Raw genomic sequence first — 23,194 nt, 5'->3', positions numbered from 1 at the left:
AGGATTATGGCTGGGACCTGAGTTTTATTCTAATATATTGCTTTGCAGACCTTCATAATAAGTAAGACTTGAAATAGTGTACATGTGGTTTACATTTCTAGTCAATTTCTAAAATATTTTGCTTGGTGGTTAGAAAGTTTCACAATATTTTTAATCTGGAAAGTAAAACTGAAAACAGAAACAAATCAGAGGACAATACCCCATGATATAAAACATACTTGTCAAACTAATGACTATATAATTACAAACCACACATAAAAAAATTGTATCTTCTATTAACATTCTTCTATAGTATATTAAATATATCACCTTAAATCCCCTGTAGGTCAAGGCAAGAGATAAGAAAATTAATATATAGCAAAATGTTTTTACTAATTGATACATTAGAAAGACAATAGAAGAGCAAACAAATCCCTAGAAAAATGGCTTCCACTGAGAAGTGCAGCTTACAGGAAAAATTACTCTAAAAGTCAACATAGAACAGGAAGTACAAGCTCAGAGATTAGCTGCAGATGGAAGACTAATAAGCTTCATGACCTCAATCCTCCTATTCAGTTTGCAGATTTCTAGGAGTCTTACTGAATCCTACTACATATAGATTCCTGAATTGACCCAAATCTTAAATCCCCTGAATGGATGTAGCCTCCTGTAGGAATTCTGTACACTGAGTGTAACCTGTGGCCTAGAAGGACCAAGAGATGGCCTTGGATGTGTTACTCCAGACCACAGCAGACATTTGTCATTCATTTCTTTTCATTTTATGGGAAACACTATTTATAAACATAAGCATATTTTCTATGAACTGTGTGAGGGTGATCAACCATAACTGGGTTGCCCATAACTGAGAGGTCATGAGACTTTCAGTGCTAAAATCAGGAAGTTCTGGGCAAACTCAAACAAAGCAGTCATTTTAGGCTTATGCAGATTAAATGGGAAATAAATTTTTTTCTCTATCAATTATTTAAAATTTACTGAGATTCATCTGTATAATTTTGATGCTCTCTCTGCTGACATACTCTGAAAATGGGTAAATTAAAACCTCTCTTGTAACTGCGTTACATTGCCATAAAATTAAGAGATGAGTTCTCTTATCTGCTAGTGAGACATTGTAGCACAATTGGGTAACTTCAGAAGTATGTTACACATACCCATAATATTAAAATTTTTGGACTATATTAAAAGTTAGTGGACTTGTGTGAGTTTTATTCTCCCCTAGTTGCTGGGAGGTTGTGTTGTGAATCTTTGTTAAGAGTGGCCATCAAGTCATTTCTGTTCATTTTCAAACATTTTCTACATGAACTTTAATTTTGAAAGACAAGATTTACCAAAAAATACAAATGAGATCGGTTTGCAATAATTTAACATATTTATAACATTGTATTTATATATGAATTTATAGATGTATGTAATACATATTTTTATATATTGACATTATATTTTTATATTTGGAAGAAATTCAACTTGTATAATATTCAATATTTCCACCTAGAAACAGAGCATGTCATCATTTTTCTAAACCTTTTATACCAGTAAAGTTTTCTAATTTTCTTTATGAAAGGACACATTCCACATATTTATTAGGAATTTTGCTAGGTATTTTATATTGTAGAATAATACTTTTGTTGTAGAATAATACTTTCCTTCAATTATGGTTTTAACTGGTAATTACTTGTATGCTAGAAAATGATTTCGTTTTGTATAGCTCAAATCTGGTCATTTACTAAACTGTCAACAATTTTAGGACTTTAGTTGGTCCTTTGGGATTTCATAGTTAAAAAATATGTCAAAGCAAAATGGTAATTCTATCCTTTTTCTAATCTTATTTCTATCCTTATTCTGACAGGAATAATTTTGAACTTCTGTTTCAGATTTTAATAATTGGCCACAACTTCTAAGATACATGATAATAGTAGGCATTCATATTTTGATGCTGAATTGATGAAAATAACTGTTGAATTTGACAACTGCATGTGATGTATACGAGAAAACATTCTTTTAATCTCAGATTTCCAAAAATGTTTCAAAGGAATGAGAACTGAGTTTTAACTATTCAGCAACAAATATGTAAATGCCTGCTATATCTCAGGAACTGTTCTGAGTCCTTGGATTACAGCACAGAACAAGCTCCTTGATGTCACAGAATTTACTAAGGAAAGAGACAATGAACAACTAAATGATAATACCAATATAGCTAGCACTTATTTCACACATACTGCCAGCAACTGTACAAGTGTTTTTATTGATTAATAATCATTCATTTCTCACAGAGCCCTAGAAGGGAGATACTATTATTATCCCCATTTTTAGATGAAGTAACTCAGGCACAGTGTGCTAAGATCACATAACCAGGATCAAACTCAGGTGGCCTGGCTATAAACCCAAGCTCTCACCCACTATATAATAAGTAACTTCAGATTGCTTTTAACTACTAGTAAGGAAATAAACAGAGTAAAGTAATAGTGACGAACGGAAGGAAACTACATTGGGAAGGGTGTCAGAGGTAGTCTGAGGAGGTCACATATGAGTTGGAAGATGTAAGTGTTATGAGTGAGGATGACAGTAGCATGAAATAAGGCTGAAGCGGTGTGCAAAGGCCCGATACCACAGACCATAATATAGAGTTAGGATTGTATACAATGAGAACACATTGAACAACATTTAAGAAAGAATACTTTAAAAATAACCTAATACATGTATTTGAAACCCAAATGTGTTAAAAGGGAATAAGTTGAATTAACAATGACAGATCTGAACAGAGGATTAGTGTTCAGCTTTTTTTTTTTTTAAGGAGGATCTCTACCTGCTGATACAGAGTAATCTCCAGACTATATTAAGTCAACAGGGAAGATACAAAATGGTATATTTTGCATAAGAAAGATGGGGAATACATACATTACAAACACATAAATTCACACACACATGTATGTACACAAGAGCTTATTTTTGCAGCTAAACACTGTAAAGGTAAGCAAAATATTAATAAAAAAGGGTAAAAAAAAGTGGGTGGAGAGCCAGGGGGCACAGAAAATGAAATTGCTCTGAATATATAGCTTCTTTTTATATACTTTCACTTTTGAAGTATGTTAATGTTGTTTCTATATGTTCAAAAATAAATTTAGAACATTAAAAAAGCAAATCTAATAACTGAATATAACCTGAAAGAATATATGTAATATACCAAACTGTTAACAATGCCAACAGAGAGAAAATATTTTAAATGACTTGTAAGTGGTAAACAGTAAACATGCTTAGTGGGATTAATTCTAGGGACAAAAACCCCCTATAAAGTGTAATATTTAACTTCATTCAACTGTTTTACTATTGGTAATAATATTGGGAGCGCAATTCTGAAACAATTTTATACCTGCTATGGGACAAAGCAAATAAACATGTAATGTTATTAGGAACCAAGGTGTTTTCGGTGTCAGAGAAAAGAGATACACTAATAAAATCAAAGATGAAAAAAAACTGTAATATTAAATTTTAGTTGGAAATCTGAACATGAATTCAAAATTAAAATACATGCATGTTTCCCCTAAGCTTTAGCCATTGAAAAAGCTTAGCCACAGTGACATTCCAGTTGCAACCAATACCTTTGGTCTTAGATCTGGGTTTGTAAATATCACTACTTAATAAAATAAACCACAACTCCTTGGAAAATTCCTGTTTGCATTTGATAATAGGGAAAGTACAAGATGAGACTAGGGAACTTTGTTGGGACAGAGAGCAAGGGAAACAATGATACCCCTTAGGAGCTGTGCCAAAGGACACTGATTTAAACAGACTTCCACTGACCAGCTTTGGGACATCAAGATTCAAGCACTGTAAAGATGTATGTACATTATTGGAAAACATCAGTATAAGTCCAGGAGTCCATAGCAATGCTCCCCAGAAGAAAGGAAGGGAGTGACAATTTTCAGCACAAATGGAGGTAGAACATTAAACAACTGCATGAGTATGCTGTATTGAATCGAGCTCCCCACTAGCAGAGAAAACAAAATAGATTTATTCCTTTCACATCAATTAACAATATCACATCTGGAATTATTGATTAGAGTTAATTATATATTAACCAGGGAAAATACAGGTGCTCAATTCAATGACTGTCTAGAAATAGATTTATGATTATGATCCATTAAATTCCCATACAGAGTAAAATCACATTAGTCAAAAGGCAGCCTGCACAGAACTGGACTTCCCAGGACACTAGGTAGCTTTGACTCTGCTTTTGGTGTGCCAACTTTGGCTCAAGAACAAGGAAATATGGCTATCTTTTCCTGTTAGGATAAAGACTGTTCATTTTTATTTTTCAAAAATAATGACGTAAAACTCAGTTAAGTAAGAGCTGCACTATGACACAAAACTGAGTCCAGTGGAGAGTGTCATTAGCAATTCTATGCTCTCCTTTGGTACTTGAAGGTCTAGGAAACGGTGCTGGTATATGTAAACCTGGCTTCTACTCTGTGTGGCCAGGAACCTAGCTTGTTTCCTTTCCAAAACACATCATTAATGACTCAGGAACTTAAAATTTGTAATGAGAGTGGAGGGATGGGTGTGGTCTCTTCCTGCCAATCTGTACCCCAATCTGTGAACCTGAAAAAACTAATGTTCAGAATGATGGCTAGATGTATATTCTTAAATGATTTTTAAGTCTTCAAAGGAAGACTAAACTATGTTCTACACAGTCTTAGTTTTGCTGTTTCTGTTGTCATTATAATTGGCATTTTTAATCCACTGTGGTAGAGATAGTTGTGGTGAACAGCTCTGGCACACATAGTTAAATACTTTTCTTTCAAGAAAGATAAATTTCATTGTATTGAAAATTTAAACTAATAAAAATACTCAACTTAGTTACACTCAAATTTGAACATTTCCAAATATAAATGTCTCTTCATATTAATTTTTTCTTTACTTTATACTTTATTACCATTTCTTAGATATAAAATAGCTCAAAGGAGCTTATTTTGGAATGCTTATTCTGTCCCCCACCCATTGCCTTGTAACAAACTGGTAAACTAGTTAGTAAGTCTACCTTTTGAGGAAAAGAATAGAATACTGTCAATTACATCAGAAGCCTTCCACTGAGGAAGGTAGAATGTGGACTTGCTTTGCTTATAAACTCATTTCAACAGAGGAACCTTGGACTGCAGTGCTTGGGTGTTAAGGTTAAGGTCCACAAAATACACTGGATTAAAGAAATGAAATAGTAACAGTGGCATTTCCACAGATAAAAAACAGCAAAGATAAAACACAGAACAATACTTAAACAAAAACCAATCATATCATTTTATATTCAAATTTCCTATTCTAGAGATAAAATGCAGTATGTGTCACAATGCTAACTTCTTCCATATTTTTTAGACATGACAGATTTTTTTATCTGCAATCTTTTTCAAACCTGAGACAAACCCAACAAGACCAGTCTTTCCAGTAGTTAAAAGCTTTAGCAGTATGACATACAGGTTATTATCTCCAAGGTAAATCTTTATGATACCAATAACCAGTTTATACACTAAAAGCACAGTGAACCTTGACATGGAGGTGGGGCACTGGGTGTTTCTAATTACACAAGTATATTGCTCCAGCAAAACCAAAGAATTCTTACTTTCTCATAATACTTGACCTAAACTGAAGTTCTCTAAACTAGGTCAGAAATCTTCTAGACTGATTTGAGGGAAGTCTAGGGTTGGATTAATTTCTCAGGAAATTAAATGAAAGGAAGATGATTTGTGCCAGATAATGGTCTCAGATTAGGCTTATTTGATTGTATCATAAAGTTTGAATATCTATAATAAATTTAGAAAGTCTAACAGACAAAATGAGAGGGTAAAGGAGGAGTACATAATACCTGAGGAAATTGTTAAACCCAATTAAACTTAAGGTGTAATAAAGTATGAGTGTAATGTGTAGCATGTCCAGTGGATTTTCACAAGTATACACAACATCCTTTTTGGCTCCAAAGTTTTCAAACACAGATTAGATGACCATTTGGTAGAAACAAAGAGGAACAGAAATCTAGGCAACTGTACTAAATTATATTTAAAGTTCCTGTAACTTCTCAAATTCTAAGTCTCTGTTGCATACTTTGAAATATTTTGTTAAGTAAATATGAAAATATTTGAATTTCAATATGAATTCCATAAACATGCTTTTATTCAAGGTATAACAATATATCATACCAATAAACATGGAGAAAGGATTTTGCTCTAAGCAGTGTTAAATAAATTTTTTCTTTGTTATTATATACACTGACTAATAAGTTCTAAAACTTTTGTGCTCTTCAAAATAGTATCTAAAAACTAAATTTTAAGAAAAGAAAGAAAAAAACTGCTGAGACAGAAAGCTTATCATACTATGCTTAGTTTTAACGCAATTACTATTTAATAGGTTACTGGCCTGAAGCTCGCTTAGCTTCATATAGAAGTATTAGAGCACAGTGTAGGTATACTAACTTTAAAAAATTACACAATACTTTGATTATATAGAAAAGTTTAAGAGAATAATATGACAAATAATCATGTATCCAAAATTTTCAAATCTTAACATTTAGCCATGTTATTTCCTCAGAATTATTTTTCCTTTTTTAAAATTAAAAAAAAGTACTATAGATGTAAGTGAATCCCTCTTTAACCACCCCCATCCTATTCTCCTACAGAGAACTTTTATCCTGAATTTAGTATCTATCATTTCCATGCATGTTGCTATAGTTTAACTACACAAGTATACAGCCAAAAACAATATATATATATATATACATATATATATTATCATTTTGCATGTTTTTATACTTTGCAAAAAGGGAATCATACTATACCAAACCTTCTCCAAAATTATTTGAGACTATATAATTGTGGCTCAGTATATTCATTTTAGCTACATTACAGTATTCCTTTATAATATATACCATAACTTACATTTACACAATTTCTGTTGACTGTCACTTAAAGAGTTTCCAAGTTTTTGTTTTTATAATAAATATTGTATTGAGCAATTTCATAGGCATCTCCCTGGCACCAGTAAGAGAACTTCTCTGGCACTCATGTTTAGGAGCAGGATTGCTGGTTGTAAGTATGTTACTTTTCAACCATACTTCAACTTTGCTAAAATAGTCTCTAAAATTATTTTCCCATATACAATATACAATACTAAAATTATATACCAATTACCCTCCTACAGGACGTATTCGTATTTTGGGGTTTCCATTCTTCATCTCTTGGTCTTATTTAGTTTTGTCAGACTTCCTCATTTTCGCCGATCTGCTTAGCATGAAATTTTATTCCACTTCAATATGCATTTCTGTGCTTGCTATTCAGGTTCAGCATTATTTATTGGCCATTCCATTTTCCTCTTTAAGTGAAGTAAATGTTATACCCTTTACCCATTTTACTATTTGTCTGTCTTTTTCTTACTGATAGGCAAGAATTTTGTAATCTGAAAATGAATCCTTTGTCAGTTATACATGTTGCAGAAATCTTCTGAGTCTGGGGCTTATCTTTTATTGTACAAATTTTTGAAAGTTTCTATGCATGGTTTCTCTCTCCCTGACCTGAAGTCATAAACATATTGTTCTATTTCTTCTAAACATTTTTTTCCTAAACATTTTTCACTTTTCTTAAATTTTTAGTTAACCTTGAACTTTTTTGTATGCTTAGGGTATTTTTGAGAAATCATCATATTACTTTTTTCCATATGTATAATCAATTATTTCACCACCTTTTATTGAATAATCCTTTCTCCACTGATCTGTAAGATAGATTATTATATGAATAATGCTTATAGTGTATGAGGAGCCTGTTTCTGAGTTCTCTCAATTTTATCAACTATCACTCTATCAATACCCAGCACTTTATAAGTCTTAATATCTAGAAAGATGAGCCCCTCCACTTATTCTTATTCCTCAAAATTGCCCCTATATTTTTAGTCCTTTATGCGTCCATATGAATTTTAGAATCAGCCTGTCATATTGTGGGAGGAAAGAACTTTTAGGAATACAACTGAAACTACACTGAATTGCACATTCTGGAGGAGAATTAACTTCTTGATGATATTGAACCTTACCATCCATTAACACTATATATATCTCTACTTAAATTTCTTTTAAGTCTTCAATAATTTTTTCTAATCTTTCTCCATAAAGGTCCTATGTAATTTTGTTATAGCTGTTCTTAGCAACTGTATGATTTTTGTTCCAATTGTAAATGGTATTCTTTTCTAAATTATATTTTCTAATCATTTATTACTGGTTTATAGGAATGCAATTTGCACAGTATGTCAGACTGCCAGGGCTCCTGTGACTTCTAGTTGTATGACTGTGGACAAAGCACAAAATTCTCAGTCATTCATTTTCCTCATTTATGGAAAAAGTTAAAAATAGTAACTACTCAACAGGATTGCTGCAAGGATCATATAAGAGAATAAAGTACTTAATGCTGAAGAGAAAAAACTTATGAATGCTATTAATGTCACTATTATTTATCTTTTATTCAGCAACCTTGTGCTCAACTCTGTTCTTACTTACAATATAGATTCCTTTGGATGTGTAGACAATCATGTACAAAGGATATAGATTTGCTTCTTCCTTTCCAATCCTTTTAACTTTCTATTTTTTTGTCTAATTTCACTTAACCATCAATGAATGATCATCCCATTCCTGACTTTAAATAGATTATTTTTTATGTCTTACCATTAAGAATAAAATTTTCTTGGGCGTTTTTGGGTAGAAAATTAAAATACATTAAAGAAATTCCCTATTTAAATTGCTAAGATACATAAAATGAAAAAGTGTTGACCTTTATCAAATGATTTCTCTTCATCTATTAAGATATCACTTAGCTTTTAACTTTTAAGCTAAGAATGTGGAAACTAAATTTATACCCACTTTTAAAAGTCTTGCTTTTATATTTATAGATGACTCCCCTTTACTACTTCCGGGTTATATCACTGTCTACTTTGTGGGGATATAGAACAAGTGCAAGGTTGTGGGGATACAGAACAAGTGCAAAAGACTTGAGAAGGCAAATAGCAATTTAAAAAATTAAGGCCTTAAGCCTTGGCCAAGTTTCCTTTTAGAAACCATAATAAACTCAGTCATACTATAAACATATTAGAAGTGACTTTCAGTAAAGGAACATAAATGTAAATTCTATAGGGCACAAAAGTAGACAGTTCTAAAATGGGAAGAATTAATAGGTTGCTGATGCCAAAACAGCTGCAAAGAAATAGGACAAAGATTCACATTTACAGTAAGTAAATAAATAGCTGAAATGAACTTTATTTTCAAATTTATTAAAAGGATATTGGCAAGAAATGCAAAAAAATACTTTTTAGCATGGCATTGTCATATATCATGAAATGATCACTGAGCAACTGAGAAACATTTTTGAATTAGGTTAGTCAGCACTTGTGCTGGATAAAATGTGATGTAATTCTTATTTCATTTATAGCTTTGAGTCTCTTAAATTAGTTTAACCAAGAAGTTTTTATTTAAAAATAGATGTACTCAGAAATTACACTGCAATTCACTAAAGTGATAACTCCGCAAACTTAAAAAAAACACTTCTAGATAGTTGAGCAAGATTCTGTGACTCAAATATTAAACTGAACTAAAAACTTCTTTCCAGTAACCGAAATATAGGGCATCTTGTAATGTTTCTTTTCATAATATGAATATTTTTTAATATAAATAAAGCTTTTAGGATAAATAATGATATAAGGGAAGTTCTTTAAACCAGTAACTGAAAATACATATGAATAATTGTGATGGTGTGTTCTTATAAAAAAACACCCTCCAAAGAGAGTAAAGGAATTCCTGCAAATCAAACTCTCACAGTATGTTTTTATTTGACAAAATAATATGTTCAGGAAATTCTGTCACTGACTATTTTTATCTCTGAAAATCTCTGGTCTATCTTGTATTAGTTTTGCCCTCTCCCTGGCTCAACCACTAGCCTGTTCCCAGTTCTACAAAAACATTATGAAGAAAAAGGTAATTGAATCCTAAAGCAGACAGCCAACAAAATGGAAGGAAAAATCTAGGAGCTACAATAATATAACAATAATTATATTGTAAATAATAATATTATATGAGTGCTTACTATGCACAGGTGCTTTACATCTGTTTAATTTAAACTCAGTTTGTGTTAGCATCGCACTCTAAAATAATTTAAACTCAAAATACGAACCAGTATCTGATCAGTAGAATTTTCTCCTTAAAATTTCATGTCACAAGAATAGGCATATTAAAATCTAATTAATCTCCCATTATAGTCAACATAATGACTTTTAAATGTAGTTAGAGTTATCAGAATAATGAGACTTGATACTTTTCCTCTCTTTTATGTATCTACCTCTAATTATCAAGATGACCGAATACTCATATTTCAATTTCCTTTTCTTTAGTTTATTTGGTGCTATCCTATAATATCTAAACATATAGTTTTGTATGTGGTAAAGACTTTCAGTAAGCATTAAACTGTTAGCAATTCTATTTGAAGATTTAGAAATACATATTTGAACTAATGGCTTAGGAACTGAAAGCTTTTATGGCCTTCCAATAATAAAACAGTCCAATGAAGGTTGCCATCCAATCATGCCTATTATTCGGACAGGCATGAGTAAGTGAAGATGTACTGTACCAAGAATATGGAGACATGGTTTTTAAGTCTATTTGGCCAATAACCTGCTTTAAGACTTTAGACTAGTTAATTAACCAGTTTAGGTATCAGTTTAACAAATATAAAAAATGAGAAGACCAAGAAGCCAATTTATGAATTCTAGGTTTCAGTGAAAATAACTGGAAAATCATGAAATACTCAGACAAAGAATAAAGTTTCTCTACTTCTACAAAGAAGACTCTAAAAATTGTGGAAAATGTCTTTGCTTTAGAAAAATTTATCAGGAAGGCAAAAAGGACATCATTTAAAACTTATTGAAGGGTTAGTCAAAAAAAAATTAGGCTTTCTAAATCATCTTGGAAAAGGCCAGCATTAAAATTTAATGATATTGGTTAAATGTTACTGTTTTATGCATAGTATATTAGGTTTAGTAGCTTTCAAGTTAAGTGAATTATTTTAATATTGTCCAAGGAAACTTAGAATAGTAGTAAGGAATCCTTATATAATTTATATAACATACTTACAGCTGTTACAGGACCTCATGCATAACTGTACTACCTTTAATTGTTAAAGACAGTTACTGTAGATCATACTATATGATATATCATTATTTGTTTATTTGATTTATTTGCTAGCAATTCCTTCATGAATAGTACAATGGCCATTTATAATTTCTTACTAGAAAATGCCACATAGTTTATGAAGACTTATTTCGAACTAGGCTTTAGAAATTCACTGTAGCAAGAGAAAAAAAGGTAAATATTATCTGTAGATTCTGAACTTCTGAAAACTCATACTCTACCTGGTTTATACTCAAAATGTAAAATCTTCACCATCTCTCTAGGAACCTACTACTGAATTTACTTCTAATTTTTAAAGCAGGCATACAACAATTTCAGCTTGGATTTCATTTCTTCCCCCAAACCTCCAAAATAGATCTCCAAGAAAATCTTTAGATAAATTTGAGTACTAAATCTTTGGTGAAAGTTACTGTGGAACAAGAAAGTGCAGCATCTTTTTTTGATTGATAGATCATAAAGTCTTGAGAGTCAGCGGAAAATCACAGTTCTCTAACTGATGTGTGTAACAGCTGCAAGGGACTACCACAGAGAAAATACCCGGGAGCAGCCCAGGGATGAGGTTCTGGAATGTGGACGGCTGTAACAGATTTAATATCTGTACATTCCAACCTCAAAGGGAGGAAACAAGGTATTTGAAAAATGCTAAATTAAAAATAGCACTGACAGTAATGGCTCTTGATTGAAAAACTGAAAAGCTACTAACAGTTACGTAAGTCAAGTAGGCTTCCATTTACTTATGAGATAGAAGAGGCACTATTTACTGGAATGAAATGGATGCCACTGAGGGATCTAGAAAATAAATATGCAATGAATTTTAGAAAAGACTCTTTCAGAAACAGAAGAGACAAGAACAATTCACTTGGAAAAAGAGAAGCAGAATATGGGCAACAAATTGCTTCTTCAGAATATCCAACACAACTCTTGTGTGGAATGGCATGCCTGTGGTTAACTAAAATATTTGAGTATCTGAATAAAAATGTATCTCTCTTTCAGGGTTAAGGATGAAACCAAAGCAACATTACCCTGCTGCTCTTCATTGAGGAGTACATGGGGCAGTTATCAGACAGGGCATGTGTACTAGATCTTTAAAATCACAGTTACCTTGGGAAAATGGTCATTAGAGTAAGACATTCTTATTATTTATACTACACATTTACCTTTCCAGGAGCAATAAATTTCAGTAATAAATATCAAAGAAGGCTCAAATTTAGCTTGTTTGATTATAAGGTGATATAAGTAAACTATACATTTTTCTTGCTGAAACTGATACTGATTTTTATTTTAAAATTTACGTTACAAACTAAAACAATAAATATGACTAGTTTTGTTCCTTCATACTGTACAAAAACAAAGTAAAAAAAATTTAAACCTGGTGACTTTACCACCTCAATTATTATATAAAAGACTCTGACTAATTGCATTTCTAAATACAGAACAAAACGATTTGCATTTCAGCAGAGGAGAGTAGGAGGAAACATGAGGTGGATATAAATTCCTGACACTAAAGGATTCTAACACAAGAGTGGGATATAATACACAGAGAAAGGGTATAAAAGCATCTTCGCTAAGGAGTTTAAAATAATCTGGGCTCTTACTTTTCCAGGATGAACTAGAATTATTTGATTTGAAGCTTAAAGATTAGTACTATTTCAGGAGGGCATTTATTTATATACTCTCTCTTAAAAGTTCAAGTATAATAATTACATATTCTTAGGACTTCAGCAACACCCAAGGTAGAGGACTATAAAAGATACTACATGAAGTTCTAGAAATCTGTATATTTAGAACCTTAACAGTGTGAAAACTCTTGAAATTTTTTATTAGGTTAAATTGATCATACTCACTTTGATGTCACATAATTCTTTGCACTTTTAATAAGGTATGAAATTTGGTATGGAACACTGATATAATCATTGGTGGAGTTTGCTTGGTTTTGTGGGTTAGGTTTTGTTTCCTTTTTTTTTTTTTCCAGAACCTGGAGGGGGATAGTTCTATATTTGGAGAGCACAGAATTGATAATGAGGACTCCACTTGAGGCAAAAGTCTTAGAAGCTTGCCTTACAAAAGACCTGACCTTTATCACAGGGAAGAAGAACATGCATTTGGGAGTCAGACAGACTTGAGGGTTTAAATCCATTCCCTTATCACTTCCTAATTTGTAAGATCTTGAGCAAATTACCCATTTAAGTCTCAATTCCCTCAAATACAAAATGAGAATGATAATAATATGTACCACTCAGGATAACATTAGAGTTGCATTATAGCCTACATGAAATTATATATGGCAAGCATTTAACTCAGTAAGTGTCAATAAACAGGAGTTACTTTGCTATGATTTCTTTTTACCTTTGGTCTGAAATTTTTTAGAATCCTCCACAGTACAGGACTAACCAGAACCTGAGTGGGCTTTCCAAACCAGGTTTAACGAATGTGGCTGTACCTCCTAAATTCAGGGTGAGATCACTAAGGAAAAGTGCACACAAACATGGAGTTACTCTCTCATCCTTCTTCCTATAGCTGTCTTAAATGTAAGAAACTTTAGATTTCTGCTTTCTTCTACTGAATGCCATATAGTACCACATAACACTTAAAAAAGGAGAAGTTATGGCTTCAAACCATCATCACATGAGCAGCAGGTTACTTTAAGAATTGACAGTGAAAAAGAGCTCTAAATTCTGAAATTCCCCCACTTACTGTATTTAAAATTGAAATAATGGTATCACTTAAACATAGAACATTCCTGAAGAGAAAAACGTTCAACTAATTAACAGGACTGATCTGTGATTCACAGAAAATTCTGGTCTCCATGTTATCTTAATGAAAAGCATTTATCACCAAGGTCTAAAGAAGCACCATGTAAATGTAGAGTATTACCCTGGTGGTAGAAGAATCTCTGCAAGAGGCAAAAGAGTTAGTACACATATTTTATGGATACGGATGGTTATCCTTACTAATGCCAATGAGCCAAAAAACACAGAATACTTGACAGGAAAAGAGAAGGGTTAGTTACTTCCTTAGGCTAATTTGAACAACCTCTTTATACAGTCTACCAAATTCTTGGCAGTGAATCAGCAAGCCTATTTTGTATTAGTCAATAACTGAAATATTATTAGCCCATTAGGAAAAAAATGATATATAGTGACTGTTTATGAAACAAAGGTATGCTCTTTTAATCATGAAAACCTTTGTACATTAACCTAAGGTCATAGAAAACATTAAGAAATAGGCTGATTTGAAATAGAAAAATAGTTATTTCCTGAAACCAACAAGAAAAATGAGATGCTTTGCTCAATACCTATGTGGCACAATATACTTCAAAAAATGATTCTCTCTCTATCAATATGACAGATATTAAAGCTCAGTTATTCAACTTACAGATATGATTAACAATTCACCTAAAAGCAACTAAGGAAACATGCACTCAAATACAATATAAAAATAGTCTCGGTGAAATATTCTGAATATTGTTGGAATTAAACATTTGAATAATCAACTGAGATATCCTTACCTCTTGCTGTGGCACAGGTTTTAGGACCAATACTTAAAATTGTCCAAATGATTGTACTTAGCAGTAGATTAGACAGGATATAGCAGTTCTACATTCCATGCAAAAGCGTAAAAAATGAATCATAATCACACTGGCTCAGACCTTAGCTACAGGATAACTTCAACCAAACATCCACAGCATCTTCAGACTCAGCTCTGTTTTCACTCCCCCTTTCAGAAGTTTTTTCAGCCCTGTGTTTGGACCCTCATCAAGCTGAGCCGGCTTGTGTGTGTGCTGGAGAGTCCGGGCCTTCGGGAGCTTACTCCTTCTCTCAGCAGTACTGCTTTGTAACAGCACAGGACTGCCCCAGCCCAAACGTACACTTGCAGAACAGGCTTCCCTGGTAGAGCTCCACCCACCAATTTCACGCAGGTGAGTATTTCCTGCTCAGAAAACACCAGTATGACACTGATATTCAATTATGTTTTTAATCTTCTAAAACATTACTATTTGGTTATATTTGCTATCTGGATGGGAAACAGTGTATCAAGTAAAAATGATACTACCTTGCACCCAAATAAAATAAGAAAAGTAATTGATCAAGCAGGAAGTATTGCCAGGAAAAAGCTGAATCATCAAGCTAGCAGCAACAGGCTGGGAAAACATACCTTTTAATATCTTTGCTGATAGGAGCTGTGACTGTTATTCTAACAAGTAAAAAACTGTATTAATTTATACTGCCTCTTTGTGTAAAAAATACCTAGACAACAATCTTTTGAGCCTCTATTAGAGATAAATATAAGAACGGTTTTTTTTCAGAGTTGAAAATCCAGAATTAAATAAATCTTCCTGAGTATGACCTTGTCCTTTATACTGCCCGAGTTAAAATTGTTAACTCTACTTATGTAAGTATTGAAGATTCAGTATTCATACTAAATAACAGTAATGTACTGTGTTAACCCAATTAGAATTATTTGAAGAAATAAATGAATTGGAAGAGAGTAACATATTTTCTGTTCCAAATGACTTTTTACTAATACCAATGTAAATCCACATTCAGATATTTGTTTTTAACAAACAAAATAATGTTACCATATATTAGACATGATTCTAAGTACTTTATAGATAGTCTTCATTATAGCCCTATGAGATTGACTCTAATATTATTCCCATTTTAGAATGATCAAATCAAAGCAGAGGGGTTAAGCAACTGCCAAGGTCACACAAGTAGGAAGTGTCAGGTTCAAGATACCCAGGGAGTATTTAGCATGCACCATGCCAAAACTTCTGCTATGGAACAAATTTACTCTTTCCTTCCTCTCTGACCATAGCTCTGAACATAAAGTTTTGATAAATAATGGGCTACAATTGAGAAAAACAATGAATTGATGGGATTTTAAAATATGAAGGACCATAAAGATTTCCAATATGTGGCAGAAACAAAACTTGTTAATTTGAACCAGTGAAACAGCTATGAATTTATGGACTTAGTTGAATAGGAAATGAGGCTCTTAAAGTTTATTCACCGTGGAGAAAGCAAAGCCAATCTTTTTTTTAATTTAAAACTAAACAACACCCTTCTGCTACCCTTTCGTTGGGTAGTACTTGAGACAGTAAGGGAGGGCAGGGAAAGAGAAAAGAGAAACAGGAAGAAAAGAGAGAAAGAAGAAGGGGAAAGGGTTAAGTCCATGCTGTATAAAGTCATTTTGGGAATACTCAGAACAACTCATAAGCCACTCATTGTTACCTAACATATTAGCAGAGACAGAAATAAGTAAGTTTGACAATTGCCTGAGTATAGAAGAACTCCATAATTAGTAACTCACCTGAAATCTAAAAGGCTGCATTCTACGCTGTATAAAAATACAGAGTAAGAAAATGAGTGTAAGCAAAAACTGGTGAAATTAGAGTAAGATCTGTAAACTAGTTCACTGTATCATGACAATGTCGATTTACTGATTTTGATAATGTTCTATATAGTTATCTAAGTTGTTACAGCTGGGAGAAGCTGGGTTTTAAGTATATGGGACCTTTCTGCACTATTTTTGCAACTTCTTCTGAGACTATAATTATTTCAAACTGAAAAGTTAAAAAAATATCGATGCCTTAAAAGCATTATGCTGTCTTCTTATGACTGCTTATGGCATAGGAGAGGTCACTTGTTATTTTCCTCTTGTACTTAACAAAATATTTGGAGACTATCCTGTGAAGGACTAAGATGTATCTGTGTGGATGGTGGGGTTGCAACAAGATAATTCACTGAAAAGGAAATGGCTACATTCCAATCATTCTATAATAAAAATTACCCAAGTGATTCAAACGCCTCATAGAATGTCTGCAAATTCTGCCAGCTTTACAACCAAAAATATATCCATAATCAGATCACTTCTCACCACTCTGATGGCTAGCATCCTGATCCAAGCCACCATCACCTCCTGCCAGACTCACCACAGTAGCCCCTGCCAGTCCCTCTTCCTCTGCGCATGTCCTTTCCTATCCTTAGTACTCAACCAAAGTGATCTTTTAGATAAGGTATGTCAGCTCAGACAATAGTTCTGCTGAAAATCTTTGAATGTCTTCCCATCTTAAATGAAAATTTAATAATTTAAATGAAAGCCAAAATCCATCCAGTGGCCCACAGGCCCACAGAGAACCTGACTCCCTTTACATCCAAACCTTACCTCATGCCCCTCACTGCTCTGGTCAGCTGGCCTTCCTGCTGATCCTTTAGCAAGGCAGGCGCACATCCAGCTAACTGCTCCCCCTCTTCAGCCCTCTATGTGTGGACTCCCCTCTCCTCTTCATCCCCTGCACATTTTTGCTCAAAAGTAACCTCTAGTGAGCCCTCCCCTGACCTCCTCTGAAATTATGTCCCCATATCCTGGTACTTCCTAACCCCTATGTCCCATGCCTTGGCTGTATTTTTCTCCATAGCACTTACCTATCAACCTATGTATTTTCTTACTTACCTTTTTCTCTCCCTCTCATCACACTTGAATACAGACACCAAAATGACAATATTTCTGTTTGTTGAGTTCATTCTTTTAGCCCTAGTACTTAGTGTGCACTCAAAAAATTTCTGATCAGTGAATGAATAAATACTGGAAATGACCAGAACTGGAAAGCTGCTTTGCTCAGGGGAAGGAAAAGACGGATTAGGTCCTAGTCCTAGTACCAGCTAAAGGGCATATGGGAGTTTAGGAAACATTTTTTATCACTATAGTGCATGGTCATGTTTATAATTATCAATCAACTGTTCTGAAGCAAACATTATCTATAAAGATGCAAATTAGTATAAAATAGAATATCTGCCCATAAGCAAAACAATCTAGGTAAGGAAAAAAGACACATAGAAAGTATCAAATTCAAAATAAGCTAACTCATTGCCCTATACTATTTCCAAGTGAGTGAGATAAACAATAGCTACTACAGGCTGAAATGTAGTCCCTTATTATTCAAAACAGTCTGAGGACCAGTATCATCAAATTCCTTGGGAGTTTATTAGAAATGCAGAACCATACACCTCAACCTAGACCTACTGAATCATGACCTACAATTTTTTAACACTATCTCTTGGCAAATTCAATGCACATTCAAGTTTGCGAAGCAGTGGCCTCAGAAGCCTGTGAAGGCCATTTCAGGAGGGAGAAAGGTCGTAGGCAAGGGAAGAGAGGAAGCCCAAAGTATACTGAGAGGTGAGTAAGGAAACACTGAATATAGGTAAGACAAAGGAATAAACAGGCTATAGAGATACATGAGGTCCAATATTTATGAAGTACCTGTAATTCTAGGCTAAAAATTTCATATGTAATTTTGGCACAAAGGGAAATCACTGCAATTTTCTGAAGTCAGGGATTACAAGATAAAAGTTGTATTCTAAAATTTTATTAGTAATTATTAGTAAATATAAGTGTAAGACAGTTAATTGTGCACCCACTGTGGGAGAAAGAAAGACGAACAACACACACTTGTCACTTGTGAGAGGCCTGAGAGTCAGTGAGCACATGGAAGAGCTGCAGTCAGACCTGACCAGGAGATGGGGTCAGGGAGAGACAGAACAGGAAGCTTTCCAAGACAAAGCAGAGTCTTAAAATACAAGGAGGATTTCAAGTGGCCAAAACAGGGAGGAGGGCATGTCAGACATGGGAAGTCGAAGAAAAGGGAAAGCTATGGAACCACACGCATGCCCAGAGAACACTGGAGTGGAGCCCGGCACAGTCACGGGGAAGAAACTAGAACAAGATGATCAAGGATGAGCGTGGAAAATTCCATCACACAATGGAGATCCTAGTTAGCTTTTATGCATAATGAGGAAAGATTGAAGGATATTATTTGAAATATTAGAAAGGCATTGGAAACGATGGTGGCTGAGACAAAATTAGTAAATTAATTAGGTTCCTATAAGCACTTGTCTTCCTTCTATCGAACCCCTATTTTGCCCTAATTTCTGTTCTGTTCATATAGGCTTCATGAAAAATCCAAGTATGTTTTTATTTACTCCTACTGTAATTAAAGCAAAAGATATTAAGTATTTGTTTTGAGAAATAGAACAGTAACCTTTACCTCTAGCCAGTTTCCTATAGTGGGAAGAATTCTGAGTTCTGAGTTAATTAATCACAACCAAGTCAACCTATGTCAAGTACTTGGCACCATGCCTGGCACATGGTAAGAACTACGCAAGTGTTGGCTATGATGACTATTAGATGTCAGAAGATCAGTAAGTCCTAGTTGTGAAACCTCTGGCAAGTTGTTTAACCTTTCTGAATCTCAGTGTTCCATTTGTTAAAAAGGGGTGTGGAGGAATAGAAATATATTCCCTGCCCCTACCACTTCACAAGTTTATATTAAAAGTCAGGTATTCATAAACTCTAAAGCACTTTTCAAGTATGTGGGATTATGAATTTTCTGTTTTTCCCTGATGCAGAGTGAGGAAATAATGTCTTGATTTATCCTTTGCAATGTATTCGAGAGAAAACTTCCCGAAGCGTTCTAGCATCCTGGTTACTCCTTTGAATCTTACACCAATGCCTCCTAGGGTACTGATTTTAATATCTGATCCTTAAAGTAGTGGCCTCCAGAATATAAGCACATGTTCAATGGGAAGAATATTCAATACAACATGCTAACATAGGAAAAGTGAAAACCTAGACTTATTTTACTTGATACCGGGTCTGGTTACTTCAAACTAAAGGGGCATGTAAAGAAACATGGTTATGGAAGAGCAAAGTGCTAGGAACTCAAATAAGGAAAACAGAAACTATCCAGAAGGAAACAACTAAAAATAAAGGGAAAAAAAGCACAAAACTTTTTTTTAAGGTGAAACTACATGTAAAAGAACAACAACAAAAGCAATAGTAGAGGACCAGTTTCCTAAAAGGACACACCAAACAGTTTTTTTATTTCAAAATTATGGTACAAATCCAGGCTAACTTATAACCTTATAAACTACTTCTTAAATTAATATAAGGATTTTATCAGCATTACATCTAATTACTGAGTCTTCTCTCAAGATAAAAGCCTCAGCTACTTCTACATCTACTGACAAAAAACACTCAGCTACCATCAATAAGACAAAAAACTTACTGTGCAAACTCCATTCAAGTGGCCAAAGAGGCTCCTTCCCCAATCATGGCCCCATGAAAACTACTGTAATTCATTTGTTTTTGTGGTATACGGTGAGATATTGGCATACAGATTTATACCAACAAATAATGCATTAAGTATCTACAAAAACTAAATATACCTAGTTTCTGACACCCTTGAATTTAAATGACATAACAGAGTAGATAATAAGTCAATAAGTAACAGCTGACATTTGTTAAGTATCCAGGAATTTTAAATGCCTTATTCCTAATCTTCCAAACAATCTTGCTGCTCTTTTTAGATAAGGAAACTTAAAACCAGAGAAGCCAAATGCACACAAGCAGTAAAATGTGGCATCACATTTTAGATTAAAACCTTTGCTCTCATCCCTCCAAATGAAATATCTGAATTAAATTTATTATCACAAAATATCTATTTTATGAGGTGGTTGCATTAAGAAGGATCCTTGGAAATTACCTGCTTGGACAGGGTGGAGTTAAGGGGAGATAACAATATGTATTTTTCAAATTTTACAAATATTTGCTCACTGTAAAGGTGTTAAATAATACACAGCAAACAGAAAAAATGAAATGTTCTTGCTATCTACACACCCCTATTCCCCTTTCCAGTTAGATACATATCCCTCCAGATTCTCCTCTATGAATTTACAATGGGATTAAACAATACATCACAGAAAAAATTCCCCAGGTTAACACATATGCTTCTACCTCATTGTTTTTGATGGTTGCAGAATATTTCACATATGGAAGTATCAAATCTAGTTTGAAAATGTTATTTCTTCCACAAGTGTATTAAAACAATACAGCAAGGAATATTCATCTGGATGGGAGGTATATTTAAAAATGTAAAGTGACCAATTCAAAAATGACAAAGAACTTGAATAGGCATTGCTTCAAAGATATACGAATGGCCAATAAGCGGGTAAAAAGATCCTGATTATCACTACACTTCTGTATAATAACCACCTGGGTCACCAGAACATTACCAGCACTCCAGAATCCTCTATCCTACCTGTCTCAATAATCTATACCCTTTGTCTTCTCTAGAGGTAACTGCTAACCTAACTTCTTGTACCACAGAACAGTCTTGAACTCTGTGATTATGAACTCTCTTATCTATATGGAATTACACAGTGTAAATACAAGTATGTACATCAGGCTTCTTTCACTCAACATTTATTTTTGTGAGATTCATCCACGTTGCTGCATATACTGTAACTCATTTCATTTTCACTGGTGTAGAGAAATCCACTACACGACCATGCCTTTATCCACTCCACTATGGCTATACCTTTGAGTTTTCCTAGTTTTTTAAAAATTGGGAATAAAGTTGCTATGAACATTCTCTGTAGACCAAAGATTGGACCTGAGGAGTCACAAGATATGTGCCAAATGTAGTAGGTAATGGCAAACAATGACTGCTCCAAGTTACATTCCCACCAGCAGTGTATGGGAATTTCCACTGAAGCATATCCTTATCAACTATTGGTATTATTCATTTTAAATTTTAACCATTTTGGTGGCTATGTATTGAGGAGTCAATAAAGTATTTTTTATTAAAATATCATTGATATACAATCCTATGAGGCTTCACATGAACAACATTGTGGTTTCAACACTCACCCATATTATCAAGTCTTCACCCTCCCCCGCTCCCCCCACTGCAGTCACTACGTGTCAGCATAGTAAGATGCTACAGAGTCATTACTTGTCTTCTCCAGGCTATGCTGCCTTTCCCATGATTACCTATATTGTGATTGTGAATTATAGTGCCCCTTAATCCCCTTTTCCCTCCCCACCCACCCTCCCCTTTGGTAACCACTAGTCCCTTCTCAGAGTCTGTAAATCTGCTGCTCTTTTGTTCCTTCAGTTTTGCTGTTTTTATGTAAGGAGTCAATAAAGTTTTAACTTGCATTGTCTTAGAGTCAAATGATGTTCAACATCTCGTCATATGCTTTTTGAGCTCTTTGGATATTTAGAGTGAAGTACCTGTTCAGGTTTTCACTCAAACAAATCAGTTTATCTGTCCTTTTCTTACTGACTCTTTGAACACTTTGGTTCTGTGACCTTTGTCAGATAAACGTGTATTGCAAATATCTTTGCCACTTTGTGATTTGTGTTTTTCACTATCTTAATAGCATATTACGATGAAATTCTGAACTTTAATTAAGGTTAATTATTAGGCTTTCACATACAGATCTATACTTTTCCTAGAAAGGATTTTATGTGTGGGAGTTAAATAAGGAGATATACAGTATTTGTCCAGGTGTCCTAGCACCATTTACTAAAATGATTGTCCTTCTGTAAATGCTCTGCAATGCCAACTTTGTCATAGATCAAGTAACTGTATGTATGTATGTGTGTGTGTGTGTATATATATATATATGCACAGATTTGTTTCTAGACTCTATTCTGTTTCATGGATCCACTTGTCTATCATTGCACTGGTACCAGTATCTTAATTAATGAAGATTTAACAATAAATCTTGGTATCTATTAGAGTAAGTTTCCCACTTTCTTGTTCTTCAAATTTTTATTGGTAATCTTTAGCTCAGCATTTCCATATAAATTTTAGAATCAGCTGTGAATTTCCACAAAAGTCCCAACTCAGAGCTGGAGCATTTATCAGCAACCTGCCCTACTGGGCTCGGAACTACAATTTCTACTCCCCTACCACTTTCTCTACTCCGTCCGCAGATACCCTAGGAGAATCACACATCCATATACTGGGGTCACTTCACTGGATTTCCTTCCTCTGCTTAACCTTATCCCAGTAATTGTTTACTGCCTTAGTAACTCTTCAATGTTTCAAAGAGACATTGTTATACTTCTGTCCAAATTTTCTAACTGTTTTTAGAGGAAAGGTTTTGTCTAAATTCCCTAGTCCTTTATTTTTAGAAGGTCATGTCT

The 23,194-nt window shown here is 33.8% G+C and overlaps 1 protein-coding gene across 7 annotated transcripts in view; it reads right to left on the bottom strand.

Annotated features, from left to right (window-relative positions):
* ARHGAP32 (Rho GTPase activating protein 32) overlaps positions 1 to 23,194 on the bottom strand; it is a 279,471-nt gene that overhangs the window by 31,880 nt on the left and 224,397 nt on the right. Inside the window, exon 1 of one of the 7 annotated variants that reach the window (XM_017679046.3) lies at positions 14,703 to 21,942. The exons of 5 other annotated variants lie outside the window; for them this stretch is intronic. The gene's annotated coding sequence lies outside the window, so the exon portion shown is untranslated. Of the gene's footprint in view, positions 1 to 14,702; positions 21,943 to 23,194 lie in introns of those variants that run through there. One more of the 7 variants, XM_017679054.3, reaches the window with a different exon arrangement.

Source organism: Manis javanica, chromosome 6 (genome assembly GCF_040802235.1).
Source record: "Manis javanica isolate MJ-LG chromosome 6, MJ_LKY, whole genome shotgun sequence".
Classification (NCBI taxonomy): domain Eukaryota; kingdom Metazoa; phylum Chordata; class Mammalia; order Pholidota; family Manidae; genus Manis; species Manis javanica.
The sequence above is the reverse complement of the archived record's forward strand: the minus strand, read 5'-3'. Positions and strand labels throughout refer to the sequence as shown.